The following is a 25,653-nucleotide window of genomic DNA, read 5'->3' on the forward strand; positions in this document are numbered from 1 at the left end:
AAAGAATTTAATTAGACAGTGTCTATACGACATTGAGCAACAGAATAATTTAGCTACCATAAGAAAATTTTGTCTGTGGTACAATTTTCCCCCACCTAGCCTCCTCCACACATCTGTGTCCTATCTGCAAAACTTAACAGTTTTAAAATACAGACGTGCCCTTGCCTATGCAAGATTGAACGTACTACCGGCTGCGGTTCTCAAGGACTGCTTCTGTCAAATTCCTCATGAAAAACGATTATGTCCATGTGGAGACGGCAGTTATCGAATCCGTAGCGCATGTACCACCAGCTTGCTCTCTTTATAAAGATATGCGTAATGAGGTTATTACCCCTCTTCTATCATCCATACCAGGCCTTTCATTCACTGCTACAGGGTCCTTCCTTCTTGTAGACCAAGATTACCAGGTGACAGCAAACACGGCAAAAATTTTGGCTGGGGCAATTAGAATTAGATCTACCATCTGACTAACCTGTTTTTTACCTAGTAAAGAAAGCCCACTCGTTCATATGCTTTATTTGTGATCAAGGACAGTTATTAACTCTTTTATTTGTATAGTTGCAAATTCTCAGAACGTTTTTAGTATAACCAACCATCTAGCTATATCTATATTTTATTGTACTTGATTTCTTTGGTATGGTTTGTGGCTGTCTATCTATCTGTCTTCTTCTTTTATAGTTCCACAACAGATCAACACTTTGTGTTTGTTTTTTAAATAACTACTACACCTCAGATTTTGATTTAAATTGCTGTACTGGATTATCTCAAATGATAAAGTCACTGGTGTGAATAAAAGAAAAATGTATGTCTCTGTAGTTCTAAATGTGTTCCTGACTGACTGGGGCTGATCCTTCAAGATCTAACAGCATGATGGTTACTGGCACTGCTATTGGTTTCTGGAGAGTTCTCACATGGTACATGAAGGATGGAAGAATAAAGGCAAGCATTTCTCACACTTTGCAACTAAAATGTTTACTTTATTGGTATCATCATTCACTGTTATTGTCAATTTATCTGCACAAGGATTTTTAGGCTGAAAGGAATCTTGTTGACATCCAAATCCTATTAGCGCCACCATGAACAAACTCCTAAGAGACTGCATAGAATACGGTCTTGATTCTCAGAGCTATGGCCAGTATCATGTTCTGCAGTATCTGTAATGAGAGTTGAAGACAGAATTGTTAGTTCCTTTCAGGGACACAGACTCCATGGACATCCTGTGCCCTTAGCAGCTCTGCGCTGTCACAGCAAGCCTGCCTTGTTAGTTTACTTAAAGGAAGGTCTTGCACATCAAAGAGGGTATTTCTAGAAAGTCTAAATGATTCTACCCTAGAACAGTTGGTCATGGAAGTGACCAGAAGGGTGGCAATTCTGGACATTCAGAACCTGGTGGAAGATGTGTTGTCAAGCCAGGAGAAAGCAATGCCCACAGTGCTATTAAACTAAACATACATGTAAATGGCCAATTGCCAAAAAAACCCAACACAGTCATATTTGATATGGAAATGGAGGCAGACAGTTTTGCTGATCAACCGTGGTTCACATTTTGAATGCCAATATACTCACCCGTCCCGTGTTCACCTTCATATGGTCCTAGAGGGAGAAATTAGGAAAGCGTGAGACCCCCTTCCAGTCATTGGCAGCCTAGGTTGGCTGAAGTTATTCTAAAGGTAAAGGTAAAGGTACCCCTGCCCGTACGGGCCAGTCTTGACAGACTCTGGGGTTGTGCGCCCATCTCACTTAAGAGGCCAGGGGCCAGCGCTGTCCGGAGACACTTCCGGGTCACGTGGCCAGCTTGACAAAGCTGCATCTGGCGAGCCAGAGCCGCACACGGAAACGCCGTTTACCTTCCCGCTGGTAAGCGGTCCCTATTTATCTACTTGCACCCGGAGGTGCTTTCGAACTGCTAGGTTGGCAGGCGCTGGGACCGAGCAGCGGGAGCGCACCCCGCCGCAGGGATTCGAACCGCCGACCTTTCGATCGGCAAGTCCTAGGCGCTGAGGCTTTAACCCACAGCGCCACCTGCGTCCCTGAAGTTATTCTACTGCCCTATTTACCTAAACCTCATGAAAATTCATCAGCATTTGGGGGCCAATTTCCCCTAATAAACGCATTCTCCTAATCCTTCCATCAGTAAAAAGGATAAATGGGTGTCAACTACTTACGTGCGGACACCATGGCAAAAGCAACCCAGACAACCAGAAGGAGGACCCAGAATTTCATGATGATCACTGAAGAGGAGAGGAAGATTCTCAAGATTCTTGGAGGGACGTCACAAACTGACGGTTCATCTGGATCCAACTTCTCTTTCTTATAAAGGCACAACCTTCCAATCAAATGTGTTGGCTGAGCTGATGTGGTTTTGGAGCCTTGAACGGATTAGCTAGTAAGCAACCTTTGTCTGTGAATCCCCCCCCCCCCCGTGCAAATAAACAAGACAGCATGTGATGGTGCGTGCAATGTGCCATGGGCTATGTGCCCTTTCTTAGGATTAAGTCTTGGTTTTTAACTGCCACTGTATTCAATCTCCACCTCACTTCCAAGGAGGGACCCTTAGATAAACTAAGGCCAACAGCCACCCAAGTGTTTGTGAAAGCGCTCAAACTCCTTCACAGACTGCCAGCTGGGAATGTGGCCTTCCACTGACATAGCAGAATTTGAGGATCAAAGTGGAGAAGACCTTTCCCTTTTCCCTTCCTACCACCACATGCTTTTCAAAGTTGTTTTACCCATGTTCTGTAATTTCTTCTCCCATTCTTCTTTCCACAGTCAACTTGTACCTTATTCCCTTCTTCAAAACCTGCCACTTTCTTTCATCTCATTTCTGGTTCTTTTACAATCCCTTTCTTCTCCTAGATCAGCTGTCCTCTTTTATCCACTTCCTTTGTATTCCCTGTTAATTTATCACTAATATCAAAGGTTAATAAAGATTATCTCGCTTTCAGATTCCCTTCTGCCCTTTAGCCCTCAGACCTTCTATTTCCTTCTTCTTCTGAACCTCTGTCTGGTGGACACTTGTCCTCAACATGAAAGGAGTTGCTGGTGGTGGCATTGGCCCTGTCCAAAGGCTATGGCATGGGTAGGGGCTGGGGCAAGCAAGTGAGGAAGCCCTGGGCAGGCTGTGACATTGTGACCCCCCTGAAAGTGACCCAGAGCCAACAGCTTGGTATGGGTGCAGACCACTCTTTGAGGAGCACTGGTCTAGACTCCAGGTCACTGGTTCTCAAAGGGTGTAGCACATCACACTGGTGTGGCAGGAGAGAAGGGAAAGCGTGGCGAGAGGAGTCAAGGACAACAATCAAAGAAACATTTCAGTGCAGTATTGTATGGATAATTTTTTTTATATGTACAGTCATACCTCGGGTTGAAGTAGCTTCAGGATGAATATTTTTGCGCTCTGCGGCGACCCGGAAGTAACAGAGCGTGTTACTTCCAGGTTTTGCGGCTTGTGCATGCACAGACGCTCAAAATGACGTCACGCACATTCGCGGAAGCAGCGAATCGCAACCCGCGCACACGCAGATGCATGGGCGCGGCTTGCGTTCACTTCAGGGTGAGAACAGGGCTCCAGAATGGATCCCCTTCGCATCCAGAGGTACCCCTGTATTTACAGACTATTGATAGATTCCCGCCCCCCAAATCAAGAACTGCTAGGAGTTGTTTCTTTTGGTTTTCCAATACATTTCTTATCAATAAAAAAAATGGCATGGAACATGAAATTTTTTATTGTAAGTGTGGCCCAGAGAAAAATGTTTGGGGATCACAGCTCTAGGTACACATGATGCAATACAGGACATGCTCTAGCATCCTTCTTATGAAGCATTCTGTTCAGGAACATATCTGGGTTGCTGCAGGCAGCTAAGGCTAACGGGCCAAGGAGTTGTAAAGGCCCATCTAAAGAAAGAAGAAAGTGCTCACAAGATTTCTAGAGAAATGGAGGAATGGTTCCTGCCGAAACTTTCCTGGTAGGGAATTCCACAGGGGAAAGGTCAGTCCGTAGCGAAGGCCAGCCGAAACTTACAGCCTTCGTAAACCACCAGAAGTGTGCCATCGGAAAATCTCAGCCATCACAATGAAGCAGATCGTCCCTAAGGTGTTTTGGTCCCAAGATGTTTAGGTCTTTAAAAATTATCACAAGGTTTCCTAGAGGCTTCTACATTATTGGGTTCCTGAAGCTTGGACTGTTATGGGGGCCCCATCACAAGAGGCAAAGAGGTTCGGGTAATCACTGTCCAGTGGCGTAGCGTGGGTTGTCAGCACACGGGGCAAGGCAAGTAATTTGCGCCCCCTAACCCGTGGATTTGCACCCCCTAACCCTAACCCCCAGATGTTGCGCCCGGTGCGGCCGGCCCCCCCTGCACCCCCCACGCTACGCCACTGTCACTGTTATCCTCTTCAATGGGGTTGTTCCACAACAGATCACATTTCTTAAAAAAACAACCACACTACTACATCTCAGAGTTTGATTATAATTGTTTGCTGGATTATCTCACATGTTAAATCACTGGTGTGAATAAAACAAAAATGTATGTATTTTTTATAATAATTTTTATTAGTTTTCTATTACAATCCAATAATAGCCTCATTATAAAAAATACCAATTTATAATACAATCATTCAAATTCCAAATTATATAATTTAGGTGGCCCCTGCATGCTAGATTTGATGGTTTGATGATTTTCTTTATTTCTGTGTTCCAAAATCTTATTAATTTCAATAACATTCCGGTCAAAATAATAATCCCTTATACAACAACTGCAATATTAATAACTTCCATTCATGTTGACACATTAAATGATTTGTAGAACTACAAGTGTTATGTCTATCTTTTCCCTGTTGCTGCTGTTCTCCATCATGCCTTGGGCGGAGCCGATATCTCATTGTAGTTTCAGAAATTTATCCATTGCTCCGCCCCGTGCTTCATTGTTTTACAACTTTAAGAACAGCTGCAAAAATCACCCTGTCCCAATAAATAACCTGTTTTCACCATTTTCCCTCTCAGCCTGGGAAGAAGCGTGGTCTCTTGAAGTGCAGATGGATTAGTAATGAACCTTATCAGTTCCTTGGCAAGATCGCAGACTTATTTTATCCTTTCGTCCAACTGAAGATAAATGAGCAATTATAGTTCCAATTAAATTATACTCCAAGTCCTTTTAGTGTTATTCAGTTCACTTTGTAAATAGTAAAGGATGGGAAACGGTCAGCTCTAAGTTTCCATTGTAAACCTTTCACAAAATAGAGCTTCGCTCCCCCCCCCCTTTTTTTACAGACACAGTTCCATTTAATGTTGTATTCCAGCTCTATAATCCATTTTCATCCCTCCTTACTTGTACATATATAATGTGAATTAACGTTCAAGGGAGGTTTGCCAAATCATAAATACAGAGGAAGAAACTTCATATAAAGAAGCTGCAGGCTCCCCTCCCCCACACCGTATTTCGCACTGACTGAAGTTTTCTCTCAGATTCAATCCTTAACGACCTTGCAGCTGGTTCTGTTCCGCAGTTTATTATCTCATCTCTTCTAGCATGTGCCTGTACTTTAGTCCGAATTAAGCTCTAATTAGCAGAAGAACCTCTGCTTCTTAATGCCTGCGTAGGAGGGTTTTCAGCAGGGTAAGTACTTTTGCACTCAGCCCCTCCCTGCCTCCCGCTTTCCATTCTGGAGCGAGAGCCAGGTACTGATATGAACTGGGAGTGAAGCCCATTCCCCTCTGTCCCTGGGGGGAACTTGCAAGGATAAGTACCCTCAATCATTCTTGTTTTTCCTTCGCCAACGATCTCCCGCTGTCGTGGGAGCTGCCTCCGCTAAGGCAGACCGGAACTGGGAGCTGAAAAATGTATGTCTTTTAGTTTTCGAGTTGTGTGACTCAGATTGGGTCTAGTAGACCCAAAAAATTAAGCAATGTGGACCAAAGGTGCTTCTGTGATTAGGGGCCCTGAAACTTAAGTTTCATTCATTTCATAGTCTCTGGTCTTCTCCCTTAATGTCCCATGATGTCAGCAGGCAAGGCATTGTGAGCCCATGGAGTGATTCTCAACCACTTTGGCTGAGCAATCGTATTCGTACGACTCTAGAGAAGCTTGTGTGCAACTAGGGAAATATGCTGAATGACACGGCCCAGTCAGAAAAAGAGATCAGGTGCTACTACAGCTTTGATGTACATCTGTGAAGGTGGGGCTTGGAAATGCATTATTAAATAATTTAACGTGGAAATGTAGTTCAAAATGTGTTCCTTACTGACTGGAGCTGATCCTTCAAGATCTAATACCATAATGAGTCCTGACACTGTTGATTGGAGTTTTCTGACATGGAGCCACATTCATATTTTGCATATGGTACATGAAGGATGAAAGAATAAAGACAAGCATTTACCACACAAAGTTGTTGCGACTAAAATTGCTACTTTATTGGTATCATCATTCAGCATACAAATGTGTTATTGTTGACAACCAAATCCTACTAGCGTCCAAGACCACAAATTCCTAAGACACTGCATAGAATACGGTCTTGAGGCACAGAGCCTTGGAGAGCATCAAGCTCTGCAGGTATAGGATCTGGAATGAGAGTTGAAGACAGGATTGTTAGTTCCTTTCAGGGACACAGACTCCATGGATGTCCTGTGCCCTTAGCAGCTCTGCGCTGTCACAGCAAGCCTGCCTACTTAGTTTATTTACAGGAAAGTCTTGCACATCAAAGAGGGGATTTCTAGAAAGTCTAAATGATTGTACCCTAGAACAGTTGGTCATGGATGTGACCAGAAGGGTGGCAATTCTGGGCATTCAGGACCTGTTAGAAGATGTGTTGTCAAGCCAGGAGGGAGCCGTGCCCACAGTGCTATTAAACTAAACATACATGTGAATGGCCAATTGCCAAAAAAATCCAACACAGTCAAATTTGATTTCAAAAGATGAAACAACCAAAAATCACAGGACGGGCAAAAGTTGAAAAGCAAAGTGAAGAGGGTCATATCAGTGATGGTCACCTACTTGGGTGGTTCTAACAGAGGATTAGATAAATTCATGGAGGACAAATCTATCACCTGCTACGAGTTGAATGCAACTGCAGGTGGGCAGAGTACTGCTGCGCTCATAGGATATTGCAGGCTTCCCAGGGGCATCCTGCGGCAACTGTGGGAACAGGATGCTAGACTGGATGAGACGCTGGCCTGATCCAGCCCGTTCATCTTATGTTCGTAGGGAAGGGTAGGAAACGGAGACAGACAGTTTTGCTGATCAACCGTGGTTCCCATTTTGAATGTCAGGATACTCACCGGTCCCGTCTTCACCTTCATATGGTCCTAGAGGGAGAAATTAGGAAAGCGTGAGACCTCCTTCCAGTCATTGGCAGCCTAGGTTGGCTGAAGTTATTCTACTGCCCTGTTTACTTAAACCTCATGAAAATTCATCAGCATTTGGGGGCCATTTTCCCCTAATAAACACATTTTCCTAATCCTTCCATCAGTAAAAAGGATAAATGGGTGTCAACTACTTACGTGCGGACACCATGGCAAAAGCAACCCAAACAACCAAAAGGAGGACCCAGAATTTCATGATGATCACTGAAGAGGAGAGGAAGATTCTCAAGATTCTTGGAGGGACGTCACAAACTGACGGTTCACCTGGGATGTCACAAACTGACAGTTCACCTGGATCCAACTTCTCTTTCTTATAAAGGCACAACCTTCCAATCAAATGTGTTGGCTGAGCTGATGCGGTTTTGGAGCCTTGAATGGATTAGCTAGTAAGCAACCTTTGTCTGTGAACACCCCCCCCCCCGTGCAAATAAACAAGACAGCATGTGATGGTGCGTGCAATGTGGCATGGGCTATGTGCCCTTTCTTAGGATTAAGTCTTGGTTTTTAACTGCCACTGTATTCAATCTCCACCTCACTTCCAAGGAGGGACCCTTAGATAAACTAAGGCCAACAGCCACCCAAGTGTTTGTGAAAGTGCTCAAACTCCTTCACAGACTGCCAGCTGGGAATGTGGCCTTCCACTGACATAGCAGAATTTGAGGATCAAAGTGGAGAAGACCTTTCCTTTTTCCCTTCCTACCACCACATGCTTTTCAAAGTGTTTTTACTCACAGTGGCGTAGCGTGGGTTGTCAGCACCCGGGGCAAGGCAAGTAATTTGCGCCCCCTAACCCTAACCCCCAGATGCTGCGGCCGGCCCCCCCCCCCTGCACCCCCCACACTACGCCACTGGTTGCATTCATGCCACCTTGAGATTTGTTTGATTATTGTTCTCATTTGACACCATCTATAACTTATTTTTGGCCCGTCTTACTGATATTTGGGTAGAATAATAAACTGTTTCATGTTTATGTCCCTGTGCATCTGATTAAGAATGAACACAAATGGCCTTGCAAAATGCAGGCTATAAGAACCAGAAGATAAGCTTTATTTCAGACAGCAAATATGACTCAGGCTCCCAACAGACCCCTACAGATCAGGAAAGCTGCATTTCGTGGAGTGGTGGTGATGTCGGGAGCAGAGGCATAGGGGGGCGAGCAGAATCCTTTATTTGCTCACTATTTCCTTGCTGGGACACAGGTGGTGCTGTGGCTTAAACCACAGGGCCTAGGACTTGCCGATCAGAAGGTCAGTGGTTCGAATCCCTGCGACAGGGTGAGCTCCCGTTGCTCTGTCCTTGCTTCTGTCAACCTAGCAGTTTGAAAGCACGTCAAGTGCAAGTAGATAAATAGGTAAATAGGCGGGAAGGTAAACGGCGTTTCCATGCGCTGCTCTGGTTCGCCAGAAGCGGCTTAGTCATGGCGGCCACATGACCCGGAAGCTGTACGCCGGCTCCCTCGGCCAATAAAGCGAGATGAGCGCCGCAACCCCAGAGTCGGCCACGACTGGACCTAATGGTCAGGGGTCCCTTTACCTTTTTATTTCCTTGCTGCAAATTGTTCCTGCTGGAATTGGCATTCTGATACACAGAGGTGTAAAATCCAAAATGGCAGGTCCCCAATTGACAGGAGACATGACTGACCAGAAAGTGAGCTGCTCTGCGACCCAAGAGGAAGCACAAGGAGATCCATTCATTTATAATTACAGAATTTATATTTATATCCTCCAATTGGACATGGGCTGTAGCTCAGTGCTAGTGCATCTAATGTACGCATTTTAGTGTCTTCCAAAACAGCTCCCACACAGAACACCTGAGGGTCATCCAGCCCTGATGGGGCCAGGCTCAGGTTCTTAGGCAAGGTCGCCCATCAGCATTTCCTTGGGTTTCGCCCCACCTCATTCATAGCCTTCATTGTTGTAAAGGCTTTTATTCTAATCCTCTCTTTACGCCTAAGGGAGACTCCTTGCCCTGCTTCCCTGGTTCTTATTGACTTGATTTGTTTCCTGAGGCTCGCGGGACTTGCGTCTGTCACTCTCCAGCCGGGACACTCCTCTGCAATTGTGGGAACACCTTGTACCACTTACATATATTCTAGGATCGCAGTGTTGGCTATCCAGACAATCTGGAACCTCGTGGCTTTGTTTTAGCAAGAGGAGGAAGGCCGCCTTCTGCGAGGGACAACACCCCCCCCCCTTTATAATTTAATTCAGTTAAAGCAGAAGGAACCTTTGCCAGTTCTGGCATCGCGGGAGGGAGGCAGATTATTCCCCCCCTCCTTTTCAGGGCGGCTTACAGGCATCGGGCCATTAAAAACGGAGAGCGGAGGGTGGGCTAGGAGCCTTGGATTTTTATAGTACTAAAATCAGCCTCGCCCTTTGGGCATTGGGGAGGCTTCGCCTGCAGTCTCCAGATTCCGGCCCCCTTGAAGGAGCGGCCAAGCTCTTCGCTGCTATACCCGCCCTAGACATAGGTTTCAAAAATCGAATATTGGGAAGGGGACGAAGCCGGGAAGAGACTTTCTTCCTCCACTTTGCCTTGCGTTGGGCAAGCGCCATCTTCCCTCCAGAAGGAAGCGGGGAGCCCGGGCGACTCTTGCCCCCCCCCCCGCTGCCCGTTGGCTCTCTCGCGCAGTCCCGGTGGGCAGGCGGGCGCTCTGCACATGCTCGCGGAGCCTCTTTCTCAGCTGCGTGGGGCTTCCTTCCCTGGATCTGGTTTTCGTGGGAGGAGCGAGGCCGTGGCGCCCGCGAGCATGTGCAGAGGGCCGCGGAGAGCGCGGGCGGCCTTACCCCTGCGCGACTCCACCTCCGCCCGGGGTGGCTCCCCGTCCTGGGTCCCTCCCCCGATGGCCGGGAGGAGGCGGGCAGGCGCGCTCGGCTGTGCCTGGCTCGGAGGACCAGCCTCCCTCGACGGGGCGCTCGTGGGGAAGAAGGAGCGCGGCGCCGGCGCTGTCGCCGACTGGACGGCCGGCCGGGATCGCCCAGGGGGAATCGGCGCTCTGTACGTGCTCCGGGGCTGGCTGGCCGCTGCGGGGAGACTTCACACACCGCTTTCTGAAGTACGGGCGACGCAGCCTCCGCGAAGCGCTCGGCACCGTCGGAAGAGCCCTGCGCGGCCCGAAGCTTGCTGCACTGTCCCTCCCCCAGATAGTCCCTCCCTCGCTCTCTCTCTGCTCCGCACAGTGGGCGGCGACCCGGCAGCTCGGATTCGCACAGCCAGCACTGTGAGAGAGAGTGTGTGAACCAGGTAGGGGCAGAGAGCTGCGAGTGCGCCCCCCAAAATGTTGCGCCCGGTGCGGCTGGCACCCCCTGCACCCCCCACGCTACGCCACTGTTTACTCATGTTCTGTAATTTCTTCTCCCATTCTTCTTTCCACAGTCAACTTGTGTCTTATTCCCTTCCTCAAAACCTGCCACTTTCTTTCATCTCATTTCTGGTTCTTTTACACTCCCTTTCTTCTCCTAGATCAGCTGTCCTCTTTTATCCCCTTCCTTTGTATTCCCTGTTTATTTACCACTAATATCAAAGGTTAATAAATATTATCTCGCTCTCAGATTCCCTTCTGTCCTTTAGCCCTCAGACCTTCTTTTTCCTTCTTCCTCTGAACCTCTGTCTCATGGCCACTTGTCCTCAACATGAAAGGAGTTGCTGGTGGTGGCATTGGCCCTGTCCAAAGGCTATGAGATGGGTAGGGGCTGGGGCAAGCAAGTGAGGAAGCCCTGGGCAGGCTGTGACATTGTGACCCCCCTGAAAGTGACCCAAAGCCAACAGCTTGGTCCGGGCCCAGCCCACTCTTTGAGAAGCACTGGTCTAGACTCCAGGTCACTGGTTCTCAAAGGGTGTAGCACATCACACTGGTGTGGCAGGAGAGGAGGGAAAGCGTGGCGAGAGGAGTCAAGGACGACAATCAAAGAAACACTTCAGTGCAGTATTGTATGGATATTTTTTTTAATATGTACAGTCATACCTCGGGTTGAAGTAGCTTCAGGATGAATATTTTTGCGCTCTGCGGCGACCCGGAAGTAACAGAGCATGTTACTTCCAGGTTTTGCGGCTTGTGCATGCACAGACGCTCAAAATGACGTCACGCACATTTGCGGAAGCAGTGAATCGCAACCCGCGCACACGCAGATGCATGGGCGCGGGTTGCGTTCACTTCAGGGTGAGAACAGGGCTCCAGAATGGATCCCCTTCGCATTCAGAGGTACCACTGTATTTACAGACTATTGATAGATTCCCGCCCCCCAAATCAAGAACTGCTAGGAGTTGTTTCTTTTGGTCTTCCAATACATTTCTTATCAATAAAAAAAAAATGGCGTGGCACATGAAATTTTTTATTGTAAGTGTGGCCCAGAGAAAAATGTTTGGGGATCACAGCTCTAGGTACACATGATGCAATACAGGACATGCTCTAGCATCCTTCTTATGAAGCATTCTGTTCAGGAACATATCTGGGTTGCTGCAGGCAGCTAAGGCTAACGGGCCAAGGAGTTGTAAAGGCCCATCTAAAGAAAGAAGAAAGTGCTCACAAGATTTCTAGAGAAATGGAGGAATGGTTCCTGCCGAAACTTTCCTGGTAGGGAATTCCACAGGGGAAAGGTCAGTCCGTAGCGAAGGCCAGCCGAAACTTACAGCCTTCGTAAACCACCAGAAGTGTGCCATCGGAAAATCTCAGCCATCACAATGAAGCAGATCGTCCCTAAGGTGTTTTGGTCCCAAGATGTTTAGGTCTTTAAAAATTATCACAAGGTTTCCTAGAGGCTTCTACATTATTGGGTTCCTGAAGCTTGGACTGTTATGGGGGCCCCATCACAAGAGGCAAAGAGGTTCGGGTAATCACTGTCCAGTGGCGTAGCGTGGGTTGTCAGCACACGGGGCAAGGCAAGTAATTTGCGCCCCCTAACCCGTGGATTTGCACCCCCTAACCCTAACCCCCAGATGTTGCGCCCGGTGCGGCCGGCACCCCCTGCACCCCCCCACGCTACGCCACTGTCACTGTTATCCTCTTCAATGGGGTTGTTCCACAACAGATCACATTTCTTAAAAAAACAACCACACTACTACATCTCAGAGTTTGATTATAATTGTTTGCTGGATTATCTCACATGTTAAATCACTGGTGTGAATAAAACAAAAATGTATGTATTTTTTATAATAATTTTTATTAGTTTTCTATTACAATCCAATAATAGCCTCATTATAAAAAATACCAATTTATAATACAATCATTCAAATTCCAAATTATATAATTTAGGTGGCCCCTGCATGCTAGATTTGATGGTTTGATGATTTTCTTTATTTCTGTGTTCCAAAATCTTATTAATTTCAATAACATTCCGGTCAAAATAATAATCCCTTATACAACAACTGCAATATTAATAACTTCCATTCATGTTGACACATTAAATGATTTGTAGAACTACAAGTGTTATGTCTATCTTTTCCCTGTTGCTGCTGTTCTCCATCATGCCTTGGGCGGAGCTGATATCTCATTGTAGTTTCAGAAATTTATCCATTGCTCCGCCCCATGCTTCATTGTTTTACAACTTTAAGAACAGCTGCAAAAATCACCCTGTCCCAATAAATAACCTGTTTTCACCATTTTCCCTCTCAGCCTGGGAAGAAGCGTGGTCTCTTGAAGTGCAGATGGATTAGTAATGAACCTTATCAGTTCCTTGGCAAGATCGCAGACTTATTTTATCCTTTCGTCCAACTGAAGATAAATGAGCAATTATAGTTCCAATTAAATTATACTCCAAGTCCTTTTAGTGTTATTCAGTTCACTTTGTAAATAGTAAAGGATGGGAAACGGTCAGCTCTAAGTTTCCATTGTAAACCTTTCACAAAATAGAGCTTCGCTCCCCCCCTTTTTTTTACAGACACAGTTCCATTTAATGTTGTATTCCAGCTCTATAATCCATTTTCATCCCTCCTTACTTGTACATATATAATTTGAATTAACGTTCAAGGGAGGTTTGCCAAATCATAAATACAGAGGAAGAAACTTCATATAAAGAAGCTGCAGGCTCCCCTCCGCCACACCGTATTTTGCACTGACTGAAGTTTTCTCTCAGGTTCAAACCTTAACGACCTTGCAGCTGGTTCTGTTCCGCAGTTTATTATCTCATCTCTTCTAGCATGTGCCTGTACTTTAGTCCGAATTAAGCTCTAATTAGCAGAAGAACCTCTGCTTCTTAATGGTGGCGTAGGAGGGTTTTCAGCAGGGTAAGTACTTTTGCACTCAGCACCTCCCTGCCTCCCGCTTTCCATTCTGGAGCGAGAGCCAGGTACTGATATGAACTGGGAGTGAAGCCCATTCCCCTCTGTCCCTGGGGGGAACTTGCAAGGATAAGTACCCTCAATCATTCTTGTTTTTCCTTCGCCAACGATCTCCCGCTGTCGTGGGAGCTGCCTCCGCTAAGGCAGACCGGAACTGGGAGCTGAAAAATGTATGTCTTTTAGTTTTCGAGTTGTGTGACTCAGATTGGGTCTAGTAGACCCAAAAAATTAAGCAATGTGGACCAAAGGTGCTTCTGTGATTAGGGACCCTGAAACTTAAGTTTCATTCATTTCATAGTCTCTGGTCTTCTCCCTTATTGTCCCATGATGTCAGCCCATGGAGTGATTCTCAACCACTTTGGCTGAGCAATCGTATTCGTACGACTCTAGAGAAGCTTGTGTGCAACTAGGGAAATATGCTGAATGACACGGCCCAGTCAGAAAAAGAGATCAGGTGCTACTCCTGCTTTGATGTACATCTGTGAAGGTGTGGATTAGAAATGCATTATTAAATAATTAAGCATGGAAATGTAGTTCAAACTGACTGGAGCTGATCCTTCAAGATCTAATACCATAATGAGTCCTGACACTTGTGTTGGTTGGAGTGTTCTGACATGGAGCCACATTCATATTTTGCATATGGTACATGAAGGATGAAAGAATAAAGACAAGCATTTCCAACACAAAGTTGTTGCGACTAAAATTGCTACTTTATTGGTATCATCATTCAGCATACAAATGTGTTATTGTTGACATCCAGATCCAACTAGCGTCCCAAATTTCCTAAGAGACCGCCTAGAAGACGGTCTTGAGGCACAGAGTCTTGGAGAGCATCAAGCTCTGCAGATATAGGATCTGGAATGAGAGTTGAAGACAGGATTGTTAGTTCCTTTCAGGGACACAGACTCCATGGATGTCCTGTGCCCTTAGCAGCTCTGCGCTGTCACAGCAAGCCTGCCTACTTAGTTTATTTACAGGAAAGTCTTGCACATCAAAGAGGGGATTTCTAGAAAGTCTAAATGATTGTACCCTAGAACAGTTGGTCATGGATGTGACCAGAAGGGTGGCAATTCTGGGCATTCAGGACCTGTTAGAAGATGTGTTGTCAAGCCAGGAGGGAGCCGTGCCCACAGTGCTATTAAACTAAACATACATGTGAATGGCCAATTGCCAAAAAAATCCAACACAGTCAAATTTGATTTCAAAAGATGAAACAACCAAAAATCACAGGACGGGCAAAAGTTGAAAAGCAAAGTGAAGAGGGTCATATCAGTGATGGTCACCTACTTGGGTGGTTCTAACAGAGGATTAGATAAATTCATGGAGGACAAATCTATCACCTGCTACGAGTTGAATGCAACTGCAGGTGGGCAGAGTACTGCTGCGCTCATAGGATATTGCAGGCTTCCCAGGGGCATCCTGCGGCAACTGTGGGAACAGGATGCTAGACTGGATGAGACGCTGGCCTGATCCAGCCCGTTCATCTTATGTTCGTAGGGAAGGGTAGGAAACGGAGACAGACAGTTTTGCTGATCAACCGTGGTTCCCATTTTGAATGTCAGGATACTCACCGGTCCGGTCTTCACCTTCATATGGTCCTAGAGGGAGAAATTAGGAAAGCGTGAGACCTCCTTCCAGTCATTGGCAGCCTAGGTTGGCTGAAGTTATTCTACTGCCCTGTTTACTTAAACCTCATGAAAATTCATCAGCATTTGGGGGCCATTTTCCCCTAATAAACACATTCTCCTAATCCTTCCATCAGTAAAAAGGATAAATGAGTGTCAACTACTTACCTGCGGACACCATGGCAAAAGCAACCCAAACAACCAAAAGGAGGACCCAGAATTTCATGATGATCACTGAAGAGGAGAGGAAGATTCTCAAGATTCTTGGAGGGACGTCACAAACTGACGGTTCACCTGGATCCAACTTCTCTTTCTTATAAAGGCACAACCTTCCAATCAAATGTGTTGGCTGAGCTGATGTGGTTTTGGAGCCTTGAACGGATTAGCTAGTAAGCAACCTTTGTCTGTGAACACCCCCCCCCCCGTGCAAATAAACAAGACAGCATGTGATGGTGCGTGCAATGTGCCATGGGCTATGTGCCCTTTCTTAGGATTAAGTCTTGGTTTTTAACTGCCACTGTATTCAATCTCCACCTCACTTCCAAGGAGGGACCCTTAGATAAACTAAGGCCAACAGCCACCCAAGTGTTTGTGAAAGTGCTCAAACTCCTTCACAGACTGCCAGAATGTGGCCTTCCACTGACATAGCAGAATTTGAGGATCAAAGTGGAGAAGACCTTTCCTTTTTCCCTTCCTACCACCACATGCTTTTCAAAGTGTTTTTACTCACAGTGGCGTAGCGTGGGTTGTCAGCACCCGGGGCAAGGCAAGTAATTTGCGCCCCCTAACCCGTGGATTTGCGCCCCCTAACCCGTGGATTTGCGCCCCCTAACCCTAACCCCCAGATGCTGCGGCCGCCGCCCCCTGCACCCTCCACACTACGCCACTGGTTGCATTCATGCCACCTTGAGATTTGTTTGATTATTGTTCTCATTTGACACCATCTATAACTTATTTTTGGCCCGTCTTACTGATATTTGGGTAGAATAATAAACTGTTTCATGTTTATGTCCCTGTGCATCTGATTAAGAATGAACACAAATGGCCTTGCAAAATGCAGGCTATAAGAACCAGAAGATAAGCTTTATTTCAGACAGCAAATATGACTCAGGCACCCAACAGACCCCTACAGATCAGGAAAGCTGCATTTCGTGGAGTGGTGGTGATGTCGGGAGCAGAGGCATAGGGGGGAGCAGAATCCTTTATTTGCTCACTATTTCCTTGCTGGGACACAGGTGGTGCTGTGGCTTAAACCACAGGGCCTAGGACTTGCCGATCAGAAGGTCAGTGGTTCGAATCCCCACGACAGGGTGAGCTCCCGTTGCTCTGTCCTTGCTTCTGTCAACCTAGCAGTTTGAAAGCATGTCAAGTGCAAGTAGATAAATAGGTAAATAGGCGGGAAGGTAAACGGCGTTTCCGTGCACTGCTCTGGTTCGCCAGAAGTGGCTTAGTCCTGCTGGCCACATGACCCGGAAGCCGTACGCCAGCTCCCTCGGCCAATAAAGCGAGATGAGCGCCGCAACCCCAGAGTCGGCCACGACTGGACCTAATGGTCAGGGGTCCCTTTACCTTTTTATTTCCTTGCTGCAAATTGTTCCTGCTGGAATTGGCATTCTGATACACAGAGGTGTAAAATCCAAAATGGCAGGTCCCCAATTGACAGGAGACATGACTGACCAGAAAGTGAGCTGCTCTGTGACCCAAGAGGAAGCACAAGGAGATCCATTCATTTATAATTACAGAATTTATATTTATATCCTCCAATTGGACATGGGCTGTAGCTCAGTGCTAGTGCATCTAATGTACGCATTTTAGTGTCTTCCAAAACAGCTCCCACACAGAACACCTGAGGGTCATCCAGCCCTGATGGGGCCAGGCTCAGGTTCTTAGGCAAGGTCGCCCATCAGCATTTCCTTGGGTTTCGCCCCACCTCATTCATAGCCTTCATTGTTGTAAAGGCTTTTATTCTAATCCTCTCTTTACGCCTAAGGGAGACTCCTTGCCCTGCTTCCCTGGTTCTTATTGACTTGATTTGTTTCCTGAGGCTCGCGGGACTTGCGTCTGTCACTCTCCAGCCGGGACACTCCTCTGCAATTGTGGGAACACCTTGTGCCACTTACATATATTCTAGGATCGCAGTGTTGGCTATCCAGACAATCTGGAACCTCGTGGCTTTGTTTTAGCAAGAGGAGGAAGGCCGCCTTCTGCGAGGGACAACACCCCCCCCCTTTATAATTTAATTCAGTTAAAGCAGAAGGAACCTTTGCCAGTTCTCCCATCGCGGGAGGGAGGCAGATTATTCCCCCCCTCCTTTTCAGGTGGGCTGTTGATTGATTGGAAATATTGCTCCCTCGCCCCCTTTGAGGGTTTCAAAGTCCATCAAAGGGCGGCTTACAGGCATCGGGCCATTAAAAACGGAGAGCGGAGGGTGGGCTAGGAGCCTTGGATTTTTATAGTACTAAAATCAGCCTCGCCCTTTGGGCATTGGGGAGGCTTCGCCTGCAGTCTCCAGATTCCGGCCCCCTTGAAGGAGCGGCCAAGCTCTTCGCTGCTATACCCGCCCTAGACATAGGTTTCAAAAATCGAATATTGGGAAGGGGACGAAGCCGGGAAGAGACTTTCTTCCTCCACTTTGCCTTGGGTTGGGCAAGTGCCATCTCCCCTCCAGAAGGAAGCGGGGAGCCCGGGCGACTCTTGCCCCCCCCCCCCCGCTGCCCGTTGGCTCTCTCGCGCAGTCCCGGTGGGCAGGCAGGCGCTCTGCACATGCTCGCGGAGCCTCTTTTGTAGCACCCTGCTTGTGGTTAACGCTTAGCTGGAATGAAATATTCAACGCAGCAATAGAGAAATTAAAATAATAATTTATTTGTCAGACAAATAAATATGAGGCACAGTGGTATATGGTTACCAAGCTCTGGCCTGGCCTCTTGCCATTCTGGCCAGCACTTATATTTCCTTAATCCAGCCCCCTTGCTCCTCCTGTGGCTGCCTCTGTCCAATCAGCCTGGTTAAAATTCCTATTGGCTGTTTGCTAGAACCAATCACAAAAGATACACCCATTTCCTCTTGCCCTTTTATGGGAATCAAAAAGCTATATATTCTTCTATCTATAAATGACAAATAAGTAGTAATATATCTTACATGGGGGACGCAGGTGGCGCTGTGGGTTAAAGCCTCAGCGCCTAGGGCTTGCCGATCGAAAGGTCGGCGGTTCGAATCCCTGCGGCGGGGTGCGCTCCCGCTGCTCGGTCCCAGCGCCTGCCAACCTAGCAGTTCGAAAGCACCTCCGGGTGCAAGTAGATAAATAGGGACCGCTTACCAGCGGGAAGGTAAACGGCGTTTCCGTGTGCGGCTCTGGCTCTGGCCACAGCAGCGATGTCACGCTGGCCACGTGACCCGGAAGTGTCTCCAGACAGCGCTGGCCCCTGGCCTCTTAAGTGAGATGGGCGCACAACCCCAGAGTCTGTCAAGACTGGCCCGTACGGGCAGGGGTACCTTTACCTTTACCTTTTTATATCTTACATGTGTCTCAACAAGGAATCTTAATTACCAGCTCACCTCTTGCCCTCCTTGCCCTATTGCCTTCCAAAACAGATGGTTAATCTTGAATTTTTATCTTAAACATATGTCAAAGATTTTGAGTTCACATCAACATTGAGAGATCTCCTTCATTTGAAGGTTTCTAAACAAAAGGCCTGACAACCATATATCAGGAGTGCTCGATGGCGTCTCCTGTCTGGCAGGAGGCTGGTGGCTGATGGCCCCTGTGATCTCTTCCAACTATATGAAATAAGAATCTAGCATTTCTTAAATCCTTTGCATAATTATATTTAAACTAATATATTTAATACATAAATAACCTTTTAAAAGGAAAAGAAATCTTAAAAGGATCTTAGTTTAAGAAAGAAACAGCTTTAGAAAAGACTTCCCAAAAATGCTCCCTTTCTGCCAGCTAGATGCTTTTTCACTGCTCTTGACCTTTTTAACCTTAGGAAGAAGATATGGCTCATTTTACTATTTATCCACCCTTAATTTGTAGGGTCAGTGTAACCTTGGCTGTCAGCCTGTAATTCCCTTTTTACGACTTTGAGAATTGTTTTCTGCTATAAATCAGGGGGCCCCCTTGTCTAGGAGAAAAACATTGCCAAGGTTCTTAGGCAGCTGGTCTTCTGCCTGGCATAAAACATTTGAAGATCTTTAAGCTCATTTTTAAAATACAAGCCCTGATTAAACATATAAGCTTTAATAAAAATGCAAGCTTATGATTAGATGCCTCACTTTCTCAGCTGCGTGGGGCTTCCTTCCCTGGATCTGGTTTTCGTGGGAGGAGCGAGGCCGCGGCGCCCGCGAGCATGTGCCTTTCCCCTGCGCGACTCCGCCTCCGCCCGGGGTGGCTCCCCGTCCTGGGTCCCTCCCCCGATGGCCGGGAGGAGGCGGGCAGGCGCGCTCGGCCGCGCCTGGCTCGGAGGACCAGCCTCCCTCGACGGGGCGCTCGTGGGGAAGAAGGAGCGCGGCGCCGGCGCTGTCGCTGACTGGACGGCCGGCCGGGATCGCCCAGGGGGAATCGGCGCTCTGCACGTGCTCCGGGGCCAGCTGGCCGCTGCGGGGAGACTTCACGCACCGCTTTCTGAAGTACGGGCGACGCAGCCTCCGCGAAGCGCTCGGCGCCGTCGGAAGAGCCCTGCGCGGCCCGAAGCTTGCTGCACTGTCCCTCCCCCAGATAGTCCCTCCCTCGCTCTCTCTCCGCTCCGCACAGTGGGCGGCGACCCGGCAGCTCGGATTCGCACAGCCAGCACTGTGAGAGAGAGTGTGTGAACCAGGTAGGGGCAGAGAGCTGCGAGTGCGCCCCCCAAAATGTTGCGCCCGGTGCGGCCGGCACCCCCTGCACCCCCCCACGCTACGCCACTGTCACTGTTATCCTCTTCAATGGGGTTGTTCCACAACAGATCACATTTCTTAAAAAAACAACCACACTACTACATCTCAGAGTTTGATTATAATTGTTTGCTGGATTATCTCACATGTTAAATCACTGGTGTGAATAAAACAAAAATGTATGTATTTTTTATAATAATTTTTATTAGTTTTCTATTACAATCCAATAATAGCCTCATTATAAAAAATACCAATTTATAATACAATCATTCAAATTCCAAATTATATAATTTAGGTGGCCCCTGCATGCTAGATTTGATGGTTTGATGATTTTCTTTATTTCTGTGTTCCAAAATCTTATTAATTTCAATAACATTCCGGTCAAAATAATAATCCCTTATACAACTGCAATATTAATAACTTCCGTTCATGTTGACACATTAAATGATTTGTAGAACTACAAGTGTTATGTCTATCTTTTCCCTGTTGCTGCTGTTCTCCATCATGCCTTGGGCGGAGCTGATATCTCATTGTAGTTTCAGAAATTTATCCATTGCTCCGCCCCGTGCTTCATTGTTTTACAACTTTAAGAACAGCTGCAAAAATCACCCTGTCCCAATAAATAACCTGTTTTCACCATTTTCCCTCTCAGCCTGGGAAGAAGCGTGGTCTCTTGAAGTGCAGATGGATTAGTAATGAACCTTATCAGTTCCTTGGCAAGATCGCAGACTTATTTTATGCTTTCGTCCAACTGAAGATAAATGAGCAATTATAGTTCCAATTAAATTATACTCCAAGTCCTTTTAGTGTTATTCAGTTCACTTTGTAAATAGTAAAGGATGGGAAACGGTCAGCTCTAAGTTTCCATTGTAAACCTTTCACAAAATAGAGCTTCGCTCCCCCCCCCTTTTTTTACAGACACAGTTCCATTTAATGTTGTATTCCAGCTCTATAATCCATTTTCATCCCTCCTTACTTGTACATATATAATTTGAATTAACGTTCAAGGGAGGTTTGCCAAATCATAAATACAGAGGAAGAAACTTCATATAAAGAAGCTGCAGGCTCCCCTCCCCCACACCGTATTTTGCACTGACTGAAGTTTTCTCTCAGGTTCAAACCTTAACGACCTTGCAGCTGGTTCTGTTCCGCAGTTTATTATCTCATCTCTTCTAGCATGTGCCTGTACTTTAGTCCGAATTAAGCTCTAATTAGCAGAAGAACCTCTGCTTCTTAATGGCGGCGTAGGAGGGTTTTCAGCAGGGTAAGTACTTTTGCACTCAGCACCTCCCTGCCTCCCGCTTTCCATTCTGGAGCGAGAGCCAGGTACTGATATGAACTGGGAGTGAAGCCCATTCCCCTCTGTCCCTGGGGGGAACTTGCAAGGATAAGTACCCTCAATCATTCTTGTTTTTCCTTCGCCAACGATCTCCCGCTATCGTGGGAGCTGCCTCCGCTAAGGCAGACCGGAACTGGGAGCTGAAAAATGTATGTCTTTTAGTTTTCGAGTTGTGTGACTCAGATTGGGTCTAGTAGACCCAAAAAATTAAGCAATGTGGACCAAAGGTGCTTCTGTGATTAGGGGCCCTGAAACTTAAGTTTAATTCATTTCATAGTCTCTGGCCTTCTCCCTTATTGTCCCATGATGTCAGCCCATTGAGTGATTCTCAACCACTTTGGCTGAGCAATCGTATTCGTACGACTCTAGAGAAGCTTGTGTGCAACTAGGGAAATATGCTGAATGACACGGCCCAGTCAGAAAAAGAGATCAGGTGCTACTCCTGCTTTGATGTACATCTGTGAAGGTGTGGATTAGAAATGCGTTATTAAATAATTAAGCATGGAAATGTAGTTCAAAATGTGTTCCCTACTGACTGGAGCTGATCCTTCAAGATAATACCATAATGAGTCCTGACACTTGTGTTAGTTGGAGTGTTCTGACATGGAGCCACATTCATATTTTGCATATGGTACATGAAGGATGAAAGAATAAAGACAAGCATTTCCAACACAAAGTTGTTGCGACTAAAATTGCTACTTTATTGGTATCATCATTCAGGATACAAATGTGTTATTGTTGACATCCAGATCCAACTAGCGTCCCAAATTTCCTAAGAGACCGCCTAGAAGACGGTCTTGAGGCACAGAGTCTTGGAGAGCATCAAGCTCTGCAGATATAGGATCTGGAATGAGAGTTGAAGACAGGATTGTTAGTTCCTTTCAGGGACACAGACTCCATGGATGTCCTGTGCCCTTAGCAGCTCTGCGCTGTCACAGCAAGCCTGCCTACTTAGTTTATTTACATTAAAGTCTTGCACATCAAAGAGGGGATGTGCAAGAAGATGTGTTGTCAAGCCAGGAGGGAGCCGTGCCCACAGTGCTATTACACTAAACATACATGTGAATGGCCAATTGCCAAAAAAACCCAACACAGTCAAATTTGATTTCAAAAGATGAAACAACCAAAAATCACAGGACGGGCAAAAATTGAAAAGTCATATCAGTGATGGTCACCTACTTGGGTGGTTCTAACAGAGGATTAGATGAATTCATGGAGGACAAATCTATCATCTGCTACGAGTTGAATGCAACTGCAGGTGGGCAGAGTACTGCTGCGCTCATATGATATTGCAGGCTTCCCAGGAGCATCCTGTGGCAACTGTGGGAACAGGATGCTGGACTGGATGAGACATTCGCCTGATCCAGCCCGTTCATCTTATGTTCGTAGGGAAGGGTAGGAAACGGAGACAGACAGTTTTGCTGATAAATAGTGGTTCCCATTTTGAATGCCAAGATACTCACCGGTCCCGTGTTCACCTTCATATGGTCCTAGAGGGAGAAATTAGGAAAGTGTGAGACCTCCTTCCAGTCATTGGCAGCCTAGGTTGGCTGAAGTTATTCTACTGCCCTGTTTGCTTAAACCTCACCAAATTTCATCAGCATTTGGGGGCCATTTTCCTAATCCTTCCATCAGTAAAAAGGATAAATGAGTGTCAACTACTTACGTGCGGACACCATGGCAAAAGCAACCCAGACAACCAGAAGGAGGACCCAGAATTTCATGACGATCACTGAAGAGGAGAGGAAGATTCTCAAGATTCTTGGAGGGACGTCACAAACTGACGGTTCATCTGGATCCAACTTCTCTTTCTTATAAAGGCACAACCTTCCAATCAAATGTGTTGGCTGAGCTGATGCAGTTTTGGAGCCTTGAACGGATTAGCTAGTAAGCAACCTTTGTCTGTGAAACCCCCCGCCCCCCCCCCCCCGTGCAAATAAACAAGACAGCATGTGATGGTGCGTGCAATGTGCCATGGGCTATGTGCCCTTTCTTAGGATTAAGTCTTGGTTTTTAACTGCCACTGTATTCAATCTCCACCTCACTTCCAAGGAGGGACCCTTAGATAAACTAAGGCCAACAGCCACCCAAGTGTTTGTGAAAGTGCTCAAACTCCTTCACAGACTGCCAGCTGGGAATGTGGCCTTCCACTGACATAGCAGAATTTGAGGATCAAAGTGGAGAAGGCCTTTCCTTTTTCCATTCCTACCACCACATGCTTTTCAAAGTTGTTTTACCCATGTTCTGTAATTTCTTCTCCCATTCTTCTTTCCACAGTCAACTTGTGTCTTATTCCCTTCCTCAAAACCTGCCACTTTCTTTCATCTCATTTCTGGTTCTTTTACAATCCCTTTCTTCTCCTAAATCAGCTGTCCTCTTTTATCCTCTTCCTTTCTATTCCCTGTTTATTAATCACTAATATCAAAGGTTAATAAATATTATCTCGCTTTCAGATTCCCTTCTGCCCTTTAGCCCTCAGACCTTCTTTTTCCTTCTTCCTCTGAACCTCTGTCTCGTGGCCACTTGTCCTCAACATGAAAGGAGTTGCTGGTGGTGGCATTGGCCCTGTCCAAAGGCTATGGCATGGGTAGGGGCTGGGGCAAGCAAGTGAGGAAGCCCTGGGCAGGCTGTGACATTGTGACCCCCCTGTATGTGACCCAAAGCCAACAGTTTGGTACGGGCGCAGACCACTCTTTGAGAAGCACTGGTCTAGACTCCAGGTCACTGGTTCTCAAAGCGTGTAGCACATCACACTTGGTGTGGCAGGAGAGGAGGGAAAGCGTTGCGAGAGGAGTCAAGGACGACAATCAAAGAAACATTTCAGTGCAGTATTGTATGGATAATTTTAAATATATGTATTTACAGACTATGGATAGATTCCCCCTCCCCCCAAAAAATAAATGAGATCTCATTTTAGTTTCAGAAATTCATCCATTGCTCTGCCCCTTGCTTCCTTGTTTTACAACTTTAAGAACAGCTCCAAAAGTCACCCTGTCCCAATAAATATTTTTTTTAATATAATATTTATTCAAATTTTAAAGATTACAAAGAGAAAAGAGAAAAAACAAGAAAAAGAAAGAAAAAAACCCAGAAAAAATACAAACAATTAAAAAAACAACAGATCAAACCTTTACATAACTTTATTTCCTCTGCTTATTTCCTTGACCTCCTCACACCTCCCTTTTTTGTATTCTAGTTCAATTAGATACTTCAGCAAATCCTTTCCAGCTTTGTTTTTATCCTAATAATTTATCTTAATATACTGTAATTTTACATTCTCGTCTTTCACCAGTTAACAAATCCATTTTTACCTAATCCTTTATATCATTTCTGCTAAAACCACATTACTTCATTCCAACATCCTTCTAACATTCCTTAATTTTACAATGTTTCTGTAGATAAACTTTAAATTTCTTCCAATCTTCTTCCATCAACTCTTCACCTTGGTCTCGGATTCTGCCTGTCATTTCCCCTGTCCCAATAAATAACCTGTTTTCACCATTTTCCCTCTCAGCCTGGGAAGAAGTGTGGTCTGTTGAACTGCAGATGGCTCAGTAATGAACCTTATCAGTTCCTTGGCATGTTCACAGACTTATTTTATCCTTTCGTCCAACTGAAGATAAATGAAGATAAATAATACTTCCAATTAAATTATACTCCAAGTCCTTTTAGCGTTATTCACTTCACTTTGTAAATACAGTGGTATCTCGGGTTACATACGCTTCAGGTTACAGACTCTGTTAACCCAGAAATAGTACCTTGGGTTAAGAACTTTGCTTCAGGAAGAGAACAGAAATCATGCTTCGGCCACGCGGCAGCAGCAGGAGGCCCCATTAGCTAAAGTGGTGCTTCAGGTTAAGAACAGTTTCAGGTTAAGAACAGACCTCCGGAACGAATTAAGTACTTAACCCGAGGTACCACTGTAATAAAGGATGGGAAACAGTCAGCTCTAAGTTTCCGTCGTAAACCTTTTGCAAAATAGAGCTTCACTCCCTTTCCCCTTTTTTTTTACACACACAGTTCCATTTAATGTTGTATTCCATATCTATAATCCAGTTTCATTCCTCCTTACTTGTACATATATAATTCTAATTAACATTCAAGGGAGGTTTGCCGAATCATAAATACAGAGGAAGAAACTTCATATAAAGAAGCTGCAGGTTCCCTTAACACACACAGTCTTT

General features: G+C 46.0%; 2 long non-coding RNA genes across 5 annotated transcripts; both read right to left on the reverse strand.

Moving 5' to 3' along the window:
* Positions 1-956: 956 nt before the first annotated feature.
* LOC307210776 lies at positions 957-23,279 on the reverse strand. 4 transcript variants are annotated; one of them, XR_013836094.1, is made up of 4 exons: positions 23,136-23,279; positions 22,933-22,959; positions 6,477-6,557; positions 957-1,085 (listed from the first exon to the last, which is right to left on the reverse strand). It is a non-coding gene; the product is annotated as an uncharacterized lncRNA (long non-coding RNA). The 4 variants fall into 4 exon arrangements; XR_013836095.1 differs by lacking the exon at positions 957-1,085 and having other exon boundaries at positions 6,385-6,557; XR_013836096.1 differs by lacking the exons at positions 957-1,085; positions 22,933-22,959; positions 23,136-23,279 and adding exons at positions 7,274-7,300; positions 7,496-7,618 and having other exon boundaries at positions 6,385-6,557.
* Positions 14,322-15,615, reverse strand: LOC307210202. Its single transcript, XR_013835917.1, has 3 exons — positions 15,427-15,615; positions 15,205-15,231; positions 14,322-14,488 (listed from the first exon to the last, which is right to left on the reverse strand). It is a non-coding gene; the product is annotated as an uncharacterized lncRNA (long non-coding RNA).
* Positions 23,280-25,653: the final 2,374 nt, after the last annotated feature.

Source organism: Podarcis cretensis (assembly GCF_951804945.1).
Source record: "Podarcis cretensis genome assembly, chromosome: 2".
Lineage (NCBI taxonomy): Eukaryota > Metazoa > Chordata > Lepidosauria > Squamata > Lacertidae > Podarcis > Podarcis cretensis.